The following is a 12050-nucleotide window of genomic DNA, read 5'->3' on the forward strand; positions in this document are numbered from 1 at the left end:
TTTCTCATCGCCTAAGATTACTTTCGATCATTTTTTTTTTCTCGCGAGTTTTATCCAAAATGCAAACGCTTAAGGCAAAACGAATTCAACGAGGACGAAATTCATTCCAGTTGGAAGCTGCTCTGGTAGCGCCTATAGAAAGTTTTCTTTAAGGAAAGAAATTTCAGGAAAATATTTCCAGATACGATACGTCTTCTTCGCTGCTCTATATTTCTTTCTTTGTTTTCTTTAAACGATCGACCGAGCTTGCAGAGAGAGAGAGAGAGAAACATTGTAGAAGAAACGGTAGCAGAAGGAAATAGAGGGGAAAAGATTTAGGCCGGGACAGTAGGGAGAGTAATATGGTTCTATAGAAAGGGGAAGTTGGCGATATAGAGCGAACGAATTTCTTCCTAAAGAACAAAGGACGCGTGCGGTTTGCTTCTTCGATACGTGCAAAAAAAAGTACTGAAAGGACGTTTTTACGCGATCGCGTACCGTAAAGTTCCTCCCGCTCTCTCTCTCTCTCTCTCTCTCTCTATCTATCTCTCTGTCTCTTTGTCTTGCCTCTGCCGCCTCTGCGACGTAGCAGAAACAACGTTTCGATGGTACTAGAAACGAGGAGGGAAGAACGTCATGAGAATCGACGTTCGAGGAAATAAAATTAGTTCGAACAGACATATAGAATATATAGACGTATGTAGACGCGCAGACATTCCTCGGGAATAATTCCGTTACTCTAATTAAGAATCCATAGACGTTCGTTAGTTTCGTTCTCTTAGAATTCGTATCAGTCGGCGGTACGGGTGCAATACGCACATACGATGAATCATATGCAAGTACGTAAGTACGTGATCTCGTTGAAAGGTAATTCGGCCGTTAGCCGACATGGACTGAACTTTATAGATTCGAAACTTCGTTCGAATGGCTATCGTTCTATTTATCGAAGATCACACTTCGATCAGGAAGAATTCGACGCAATTATTTGAGGGCAGATATATCTGTCAAGGTTGAGTATCACTGAAGGTCCGCAACCATGGAGATGAAAAGGGAGCGGACCGCGCAAACGAGTCGGCCTCTATCCCCTTTCTGCGTATAGCCCTCTCTTTTTTACCTCTCGCCTCCGTTTCTTTCTATTAACTCCGATTTCGAATTCTTCTCGACGAGATGTTATATCGCAACCGCGCGCAACTATCTGCCGATGCAACGACTCTTAGAAAAAAAAAAATGTTACGTTTCGGGCAAAAATCTTACGTACGTGAAAAAATGAGATTCGAACTTGTGTAGAGTCGGGTGTAGATAGATATTTCATTAGGAAAAATCGATAAAAATAGATAAACGTAATCGCAATTTAAAACGCTCGATCTTATCATCGGCCGTGATGGACGATTAACGACGTTCTCCTAACGAACTAATAAGTATCTATTAACGATAGCTAACGATGGGATTAACGTAAGGCGAATATCTAAAGTAGCACTTTCTTCGTTCGAACGAACGACGATCGGTCGATCGATCGATCGATCGATCGATCGTCGTTCGTTCGTTCGCCTATCACTTTGGCTAAATCTTTGAAATGTCCCTTACGAGAATTTCTATCGAAATGATTAAACGATAACGAGGCGTCTACGTTATTTAAGACGGATCGAAAGCCGACCGCAATGTAAGCGGATAAAGCCTCGGGAACGATCGAAATAAAAATGCATATATAGAAGATTGTTAGGAAAACGAACGAAGCAAAATTGATCGCAGCTCCGGAAGCTACTTTTAGCATAGCAACTCCGTTCGTCTGCTAAAACTGCGTTTTTTTCTTTCTTCTTTCTTTTTTTATTTTTTCTTCTTCTTTTGCTTTTTTGCCTGTTTTATATAACGAAAGTAATAACGTAGAAAAGATGTGTCCCTTTCTTTTCGTTTCTCCTCGTAGCTAATTATGTAGAAACTTTTCGTTGGTGAACGATCGTTCCTAACATATTCCAATTCGTGCAATCGTCGGTAATCGCGAGAATGCACGCGACCTTCGTACCTTCCTTGCCCGACTAATAATTTTCCTTTACGACAAAAAGTGAAATAGCAAAGCGACGGAACGCTAGCGGTCTTGTACGGAAATGGTAGCAATTTGTTTCCGTGAAAAACAAAATAACAAGGACCGCTCTTTTTCCGACGACGCGCGTCACCGTCCAGAGAGTTATTAACGACGATCGATTTATAATTTTCATTCGGTGTTTCGTTCACGCGAGCACACAGCCCTTCGAACTGAGATGAAAAGAGGGGACTAAACACGTTAGGGCCGGTGTCGCGACCAAACTCGCGAAAACCACGGTCTATCTTCTTTTTGCTCTTAACTCAACAAGAGAGAGAGAGAAAGAGCTTTACGTCGTTGTCGTAAAGTTTTCGCCGATTTAACGTCTACGTCGCCGGCTGGGTAGAAAACTGCTGAGCTATTTTGCGAAGCAAGCGGAAGAGAGAGAGAGAGAGGACGATGTAAGCGCACAGCCATCAAACGAGAACAAAGACGTTTCTCGACGCTGTCGGAGAGGACGAAGAGAGAGAGAGAGAGAGAGAGAGAGAGAGAGAAAACAGAACTCGTGGCTCCTACGCGCGCTCGCGAAGAAAAAAGCAGATGCAATGGTTCGTTGGTAGAGCGAAGCGATAGAGAGAGAGAGAGAGAGAGAGAGAGAGCGAGGGAGGTGGTAACCGGTATAAGCGACAAAGATGGAATAATAAAAAGAGATACGTATTGTTCTAAGACGATGCGTATCCTGGAGGGGAGTGATGCATGCGCGGAGAGTCGAAAGATCGGCGGAATACGACAAGGGCGGATAACCCCTGAGAAATGAGACAGAATTATGTTAGGCCAGACAAGGATGGGTGGTGCTACGTCGTTCCGCGAAAGCCCGACAGAGAGAGAGAGAGAGGGGGGGGAAGGGGAGAGAGAGATGGACGAGCGAAGCCGCATCTTTCGTGCAACATTAGAAAGAGGAAGAGAAAGGTAGCAGAAGGGAGAGCGGAAGAAGGACAAGAATATACGGTGGTAACACTCGGCAGCGTTATAGATATAGAAGGAGCTTGAGAAAGAGAAAAAGACTCGCTGTATGGGTTAGCGAGGGAGGGAGAGAAAGAAAAAAGTGATAGACTCCTCGGTATGCGCGTTGAACGAAGAGCAAACACGTACATACGTCGGAGAGAAAGATAGAAAGAGCTTCGTTGGGTGCGCTCGTAGAGGGCGCAAAGTGGGATCGGTCGGGGCTATGGGGCGGAGGGAGGCGGGCAGCGGGGAGTCCGGCCGGGCGTCCGATAGAGGGGGAAGGTGAGGTTGGGACGAAGGAGAAAAGGCTGTTGGGCGCCATACTGGTTTGGTTCTTCGGCACAGTACGCGGGCAGCGCCTCCGCCGATCGTTGCAGCAGTAGATTGGCGGTAGCGCCAGTAGAACGGTGTGGTAGTCGGCAACAGCAGCAGCCGTCGTCGTCGTCGTCGTCGTCGTCGTCGTCGACGATCGTGTAGCCCGTCGTTCGCGTTCATCGACATCGCGGCGTCGTAACGTCGTGGCAATTTACTTTATTTTCTTTCCCCCCTTTTTTTTTTACGTCCTACAGTTTCTCGTGGGAGACTACGTGTCTCTCTCTCTCTCTTTCTCTCGCTCGCTCGCTCGCGCGCGCGCGCGCGCGCGTGTCTCGTCTCGTCGGCCGGCACACATTGTACGTTTTTCATTCCCTCTCTCTCTCTCTCTTTCTCTCGTTCTCTTTACGGACTGTGGAAGCAAGCGGACAAGGATAGAAGGATACGGATAGAGAAAGACGGAGACGCGTATACAGCTGGATTTTAACGTCTGCCAAGAGGAGTCAGGCTTACTCGGAATACACTGCACATCTCGGCAACGGTGAGTGAACCCTTTCTTCAATGGCAAGCCGAGGTTAGGATACGCTTTAGTTCATCTTCCTTGAAAACGGAGCTTGCTCCTTTTTATTTCATCTCTTTTCTTTTTTTTCTTCCTTTAGTTTTTTATTTCTATCTTTCCCGTAATTGTACTTAGTAATTGTATTTAAAGGGATGGTCTTTGGATGGAACACAAAAGTATCCTATTCAAAGAGTTACGTAAATTGTTGCGCGTAAGCGAATCTTACGGAGGGGTAAGCTACCCCTTGGCTTCGCAACCCTGCTTGCGTGCGTGCGTAGGACAAGAGAAACCTGTGAGCTTCGCTCTTTCGTTACGCGTAATGATTTTTAATCCGTTTGTTATCAAAGTAGGATGTTTATTCGTCGAGATATTTGTATATAATATGAAAAAATATATATATATACATACGGAGTGGGTGTGTGCGTGTGTAATATGGTACTATCGATTGTCCGTTGCGTTACGAGATAAAAATTGTCTTTAGCTCTCTCTCTCTCTCTCTCTGTCTGTCTCTCAAGTAGCACTTTGGTAGTAAAGTATTCTGTCGAAATGTTAGACAGCGCCGGTAACACCATTTTCAAGAATCTCTAGTTGCCACTTGGATGACGCTCCAAACACACTTCGATGTTCATGAAATCCAGAATGGTTTACACGACGAGCGAGGATAATAGTCGCTGTTTCAAGTTTGTAGCAGATGTTTCTCGTAGGAACTGCATAGGATACAGAAGTTGACCGTTTTCCCTTCTCTCTCTCTCTCTCTCTCACGAGCACGAGTTACGCTAGTCGGTCTGTTATTCGGAGCATAAATTTCGGAGGAGTCTCGAGGCTGCATTATGCATGCTGTCGCACGATGCACGAAATATTACCATAAGTGGTGCAGCTCTACCTTTACAAAGACGAATAGTTCTCTGTATGCCATAGGAGGAGAAGAGAAGAGTCCGGTCGTGGATGATGGTGACAAAGATCGTTGATTGCTCTCGAGAAGTGTTCCGCGTCCAACGTGGATTAACGTTCGAGTTCTCTACGTTCTCCGCATTATTCAGAAAACTTCATGCATATTCAGAATGGACGTTGGTTCTCGACGCTCTCTCAATGATGTTCATAACTTTTGGGAGATATACGCGCGTCACGTTGTTACTGGCATTACCGTTTCTCTCGAGGAAGACAAGAGGTCCAAGGTAACGGGCTAAACTACATTACCATATCTTCTCCTGGCGAGGACGATCTAACTCAACTTTGAATCACGCGTACCGAATCTAATTGCACGTGACGGACGAGACAAGATTGTTCATTTAGCAATCTGGATGATCGATCCTCGTGACACACTCACTCGAGTTATTTTCTCTATCTTCGATGTAACTAAGAAAAAATAAATCTATACAAGTGCTTTAATAGAGAGTTTCTTCTTCTTCGTCGTCGTCGTCGTCGTCGTCGTCGTCGTCGTCGTATCCTTCTTCCCCTTTCGCCCTTTGGAATTTCTTGAATCGTTGACGGTGGCCGAGCGATAGAACGCCGATAGGCGAGAAACGGAGAATCCAAGAGAAAAGAGGAGGATGGTTGATGTTAAAGCGCGATACTTGTGCGTGCCTCGTGGAATTCAAGTCGCTCTCTCGCGTCTCGTTTTTCCCTTCCATCCGGTTGTCCGGTAGCCGTACCTATCGTTACCACCCATAGGCTATAGCCAGGGAGAACGTTGAAAAGGACGTTGTGGAATTCCTCGAAGGAATGAAAGGACGAGAGAAGGTTGGATTTCGAAGAAACGTAGGACGTAGTGGGAGAAGCCCGAAGAAGGAGAAAAAGAAGAGAGGAAGGAGAGTCCCGATGCAGCTGATGCAATTTGCTTTTATTTTCGGCTAAAATCGGAGTCTTTGTTTGGGAAGAAGAGAGAGAAATCCACTGTACTCATCTCTCGGCCAGCTGTCAAACTTTTCTCAAAGTGACCGATGGCATACAATGCCGGCGACGACGGTGTGTATGTGCACGTTGCTGCCTCTTGTCCGCGGCTTGGCAAAAAAAGGAAAAAAGCTCCTCCATGCTTTCGGGCTCGACTTTGGAGCTCAATTATCGCTGCGAATCGGCTCTCGCCGATTGTTCCTCCTTTCTTGCGAATACATTTATCCCCTGGCTTTATTAACGAAACGTAATAACACATTTTCTTTCGGCAAACGAGTTTTCCAAATATTATTATACGAAATATTATTAGTCGATAGAATTATCCCGTTTAAACGATACTCATACTTTTCTTTTAGCTTCGTTTTCAAACTTGATTTTAGTCTCTTCTTGATTTTTGCCTTCTTTTAGTAAGGCAAAAACGGGACGAGCGACATGACAGGCAAATATTTCTCTGGAAACCCATCCATCCGATCGAACGCTATGGTTTTCCCTCGAAAATCGGCCTTATCTCGAGAACAATTAACGCTAATGAACGGACACCGTTTACTCTCACGCCCGTTTATTACTAGTCATTACTACATAGACAGAGGTAGCTATCTCTCTCTCTCTCTCTCCCTTTCATCGAAACGTTCCGGGATCGTTTCTGGATCCTTCGCAAAGTGCGTAGGTGCGTACCTCGTGCGTGTACCGTCTATTCTACGGGAAATATCCAGTGGGAACATTTCCACCTACACTCTCGTACTCTCTATGCTAATAATGCACGAAATTACACGACGAGTCTCTCTCTCTCGCGTGCGCGATTTTGCTCATAGATATCGCGTAGGCCTCGGAAACGCGTCCCACAACGTTCCCGTTCGCTCTTTTACAAGGGTGGGCCACAATCTTGTCTCGTTGCCTTACATAACGATTATTATCATTGTTATTGATTTGTCTGAATATTAACGTGGAATAATATAACTCTTGTTTTAAAGTACTTTTTATTTTTTGGAAACACTCTGAAAGTCTATAATATAACGATCCTGATGAAATTTCGAACAAAACTTTATCTATATTTAGACTACAGATTTGGGTTCGGAAGGAGACCCGTCTTGTTTTTCTAATCCTGGCGCGTTCTACCTCTTGCTCGTTTTTAAAGAGTTTCATCGAAAAACTTGGCCGCTAAAACTTTTTGTCTAAGTAGTTTTAATTCGAGCGCGTTGAAACGTCGGCCGGAACGGTATTAAAAGTTTTATTGCAAAAATCCTACCTACAGCAGTTTATGCATATATATATATATATATATATATATATATATATATGTATATGTATATATATATGTACGTTAGCTCAAAGCAACGTTCGTATTTCTGTCCGAGCTTACCACGTTCTCTCCAACTTTCGACCGTCGTCCTGGTTAACGGCATTTTACTGGCATTTACCTATCGAGTCGAGCTCAACCTAATGTTTGCGACCTACCATTTTATGAACTTGGAAGCATATGACTATTTATCGTATACATAATAATACGCGCGTTACCTCATAGGTTATTATGCGAGATAGCTTACTATCGCATCGTTTTATCGGACACTCCGTGTCGTGCATTGTTTACGCGAAAAAAAAAAGGAAACATTTATCTTCGTAATCTTATCGAAAAAGGTCTACTGCTTGATTAACATTTAGCTATTACGTGGGAAGTTTACGTATCTGTGACTAAATCGTGCGCGACAATCGTAACGACGAACGGGCCGAATGATCTTTTTTCTTTGCCATGATCTTTAGGCGCTTTAATAGAAATCGGAAATACCATCCAACAGATTTTATCTTAGTTCCCCTATCCTAGTAAGTCGATATCGATTCTTTTCCTTCGTATAGTAAAGGCAACCTACGCAACGCCGGGGTAAGAGGAGGAGGTAGTCCGTTGATCGGCGGTGACATTTACCGTGAAAGTCATCGATTATTTTCGCGGACGGCACCTATTCCGCTCTATGCCTCCGCAATGTCTTTATTTATAACGATAATAATAGAGAAAGCCGATGGTTTTGCATAGCCCGGCAATATATTTTTGGTCGTAGAAACCGACGCTATCGCCAATATCTTTTCGCCTCGGAATAGACAATTGCCAGGTCGCTTTGAATTATGACCTATACCCGCTACTCGCTTTTCTCCTTCCATCCCCTTTTCTCCCGGACAGATCCCGGTGTACGTACGACGACGACGCGAGAGTGAGGGGCGGGTGTAATTTCTCACGAGGCCAGGGAGATGCATTTTGGTCGGTATTAATTAACCGGCAGTCGAGCGTATTCCCAATTTACGTGCGAATGAAAATTGGACGTTCTACGTAGGAATCGTGACATTTACTTGCACGTAGGCAGGTGCGAGGTATACGTTATCGACGAATATCAATGATCCAACTCCTCCCTATGTAATGTTCTTCGATTCGAATGAGAAATGTCCGGGCCACGAAAATGATCGAAATCAAATCCAATTCGCGATTCGCGCTACTTGCTTCCGTGGCAATTCAAACGGCGCACGAGATTTACGGAGATTTACGGAGATTTACGGAGATTTAACGCGGGGATATTCACCCATGAATATTTCGAGTCGTATCTTATTCCGAGCGGAATATAACGAAAGATCGGTCGAGTGGTTAATTACGCATTAAAAATGAGTATCTCCGTGCGACTTATAGTTGCGCTTATAGTTCTGCGAGTACTCTTTTATGAAAGAGATTCTCCGCAAATTGAACGATGGAAAACGATTTCGAAATTGGTAATGCCAGTGGTTAATGAGATAAGCTTTTCATTTCTACAGGGCTGTTAGAAATAGACTCTGTTAAAAGCTATATACGAATAAGTAACTTTGGAAGCTTACACGCGAGGGCTCGATAAAATTTTATTTCCAACACCGGCATACCTTAATTTTGCAACCACGAAGAACGATCTGCCCACGATTCTTGTATAATAACTGACGCGTTGGGCGCGTTCGTGCGCTTTGAGATGAAACAGCGCCAAGTACCCGAGGTAACCACTAAGCCATGGTTTCTCGATTATCGAATCACCCGAAATAGTATCTTTCGCTTAACAAAAATAGAGACATATATGCAGGATACGTAGGAAAAGTACGTAATTGGTACGTAATTTTCGGACATTTTAACTATATATTCTTTAAAATGAATACGAGGCAATAACGTAACAAACGATGTATACAATACATTGTATACACTATCATGAGCTTATCAGTTTTGATGTTGTCGACCGATAACGATGACCATTCCCTCGATATTACCGAACTAAGATGGACTCCTCTCTCCTTCTTTTCGATAAGTCGATTTTTTCGATTCGTAGGAAAGCTTCTAACGAGCTCGGCCTCGTATCATCTTGGATATTAGATAAAACCAAGTCTTGCCTAAAGATTCTGGTTGCCCGTTAAAGGACCAGATCGTTTTTCAATATTTTTATTGTATTATCTTTCTTTTTCTTTTTTATTTTATATTTAAAAGGAATAGACGCCTCCGGGGCTGTCGCAATTCATGGCGTTGATTAAGCCGCCGCCCCCGAGGAACCTGGTGGTAAGCCCTATAGCGCGAGAGAAGAAAAAGAAAAGCAAACGTCGATTCAGCTGGAAACAAAAGAGGCCCATTGTGTCCGCCTCGAACGCGTGTTGCGTTCATCGTTCTTCGCTTTTGAGGAAGTTATGAATGAGCTTAGAAGACGCGCGTATGTGTGGTGGTGCGCGCGCCATAAGCTTGCACATACGAGAGGGGAACAACGGTACTCGCTCGAAGCTTCTTCTCCACGTGCATGCATGCATGCGCACGCGCGCACGTACAAAGCTATTCGTACCTTAGCTCGTAGGCGTTAAAATACTCTCGGCAAGACCTCTTCTTTCTCTCCTATGGTTTGCATACTATTAATCCGTTTCTTTTAAGGACTTTAGCTTTGGAAAAAGTATTAGCGCTAAGTAATTTCCTCGAGCCGTACGTAAAGATGAAAAAAGATCGAATCGAAAATTGTCAAGATATAATATTAATTTTAATTCTTCCGAGTGAACGCCGATACCGAGTTTGAAATGATTCCGATAGGTTTACTGCATTATCACATTTTGATAAATCAAAGTCTCGTTCGAAGAAACGAGGAATAAAGAGAAAAGTCCACCGCCAGCATTATTTGTCTCGTACGGTTTTTCGTTAGAAAGTGTTTCAATGATTCATTTCGTTCTTCGTCATTAGATAAAGAATATCGGTGAGTGTGTCTTCTCGGGACAACCTAGATAAAGTACTAACGAGTATAGACTGTGTCGTTACGTAGCACATTGAGCAACTTTGAAACAGTCATTCGTACGTATTTAGCCCTAATATTCCTGGCATAGTAATTATTCCATTAGACATAAAATCATGAAAGACGACATGATAATAAAGTAATTCAATTAATACGCATAGCATTCATTTAATAATATTTTTATTTTTATTTCCGGCAATAGGCCGATATATGATGGGTTAAAAAATTTGATTGCAAACTTGTTGCACGTGTCACATAGTTGATCCGAGCGATGCAGCGCGCGATAGGTTAATTATGTAATTAGTCGGCGGTCGATCGATCGCCAATCTCTGTCTCATTTCCAACCCTTTGTTTCAACGTCGATGCTTCACGTTCGCGCTTTATTCCCCACACACACACACACACACACACGCGTACACATGGAAAGGCTTTTTTATACGCGGAGTTAGGTCGACGGCTTCTGTAACACGATCCTTCCACCGCGGTAAACTATCGTCTAGCCCACACCAATGGGGGTTCTCTATTTCATGATGGAAAACGTAAAGAGGAAATAAAACGTTTCTTCGATTCGTACGCATCCTCCCTTCGTTTGCTTTTATGGGGGGGAAAAAAAAAAAAAGAAAAAATGTATGTATTATATTTTTCTCATATCTTTTTGTTTCTTTCTTTTTTCTTTTTTTTTCTTTTTTTTTCTTTTATTGGCAATTCTTTGGCAAGAATGTCACGTTTCTTCCTACGATCGACATGCCGGAGCGGGGCATGACTTCCCTGAAAATTTCACCGGATTTTCTTCTTCGTGAGTATTCCGAGCGTGCAGGGTTCTGCAGTCGGTGCATATATGGTCCTCTTCTTCAAACACGTAAGACGACCGCGTCCCACTTTTACGCGATCCTTTCGTCCCACGTATATACGGATATACGCGTCGCGGCGAGATGCTTCTTACGAGATGCCGAACGATCAGGAGCGTAGCGAGAGACTCGTTCCAGAGTCTAAACTTTACCGCTTCGAATCAAATCCGATTATAGAACCTTAAATAGATGGATACGTTACCATACGTTACCATACGAACCAAGTTTTTCTTTCCTTCTACGCTCTGAATTTCTCTTATACGGAACCGTGAAATACGGACAGACGAAGTTGGTAATTTTTCTTTGACAATGTCCGAGTTAAAAACAAAAAGAAAATACTATGATAGAGTCTATGGTATCCTTTTTTATTTCCACAAAATTTATCTAATTCCTACATCTAATGAATTCGTCCAGAGAGAAAAACGCTAAATTGACGACCACTGTGCGGCGCAACGTAATACTCGTGGTCGATCAATTAGCCCTATATGTGTGTATATATGTATATATATGTATGTGTAGAGAGAGAGAGAGAGAGCTCTCGGTGTACATTGTGTTAGCAGAGGGTTTGAATCTGAAGATACGGTGTGTTCTTTTCGACTGCAACGCAGTTGAGAATTTTTCAATTCCCCCAGTAAATACGAATCCCTCTTTGTGTCTTGTGCAGTAAAGAGTAGTTACATTTTTACTATACATCGTATGGTAAATGGTTCCATCATTTCCTACCTGGAACTTGGTGTTTACGACGCTTGCATTAGAAGCTAACCCGATAACAGCGTTGAACGGGAAGCGTTCGACGTTTTTCACGAGATAAATACGTCGAAAAAGAAAAAGACACGTAGTCTGAAAACCTATTCGGTGAAATAACGCGAGAGAGTTCTCTCTTTGTTGGAGCTTCGAGAGGCTCGTTAAAAGTTCGAGCTAACGACTGTTTTTTTTTTTTTTTTTTTTTTTTTTTTTCCGAGCAAAGCTAATTCGACTTCACGCATAGATATCGCGCTAAACGTCATGTCTGCCGAGGGATATCCTGTTTTTCTACATCTCGCAAAATTCGTGACTTTTTCTTCGTCTCGAAAGACAACTTTCAAGTTCTATTGGTAGATAGGAAAATGGAAAGCAATGTACTCGAACGATAGCTATGATCGTACGGGACAAGAAAAAGAGTAAATTGCAATCGAACGCAGAAA

The 12050-nt window shown here is 43.2% G+C and overlaps 1 protein-coding gene across 5 annotated transcripts in view; it reads left to right on the forward strand.

The window, feature by feature from the left end:
- The window catches only part of LOC124432246 (dystroglycan 1-like), a 49625-nt gene that overhangs the window by 14691 nt on the left and 22884 nt on the right, over positions 1–12050 (forward strand). For 2 of the 5 annotated variants that reach the window (XM_046980991.1, XM_046980992.1), the window contains exon 1: positions 3303–3854. The exons of 1 other annotated variant lie outside the window; for it this stretch is intronic. The gene's annotated coding sequence lies outside the window, so the exon portion shown is untranslated. Of the gene's footprint in view, positions 1–3298; positions 3855–12050 lie in introns of those variants that run through there. 2 more of the 5 variants (XM_046980986.1, XM_046980990.1) reach the window with 2 other exon arrangements.

Source organism: Vespa crabro, chromosome 24, assembly GCF_910589235.1.
Source record: "Vespa crabro chromosome 24, iyVesCrab1.2, whole genome shotgun sequence".
Taxonomy (NCBI): domain Eukaryota; kingdom Metazoa; phylum Arthropoda; class Insecta; order Hymenoptera; family Vespidae; genus Vespa; species Vespa crabro.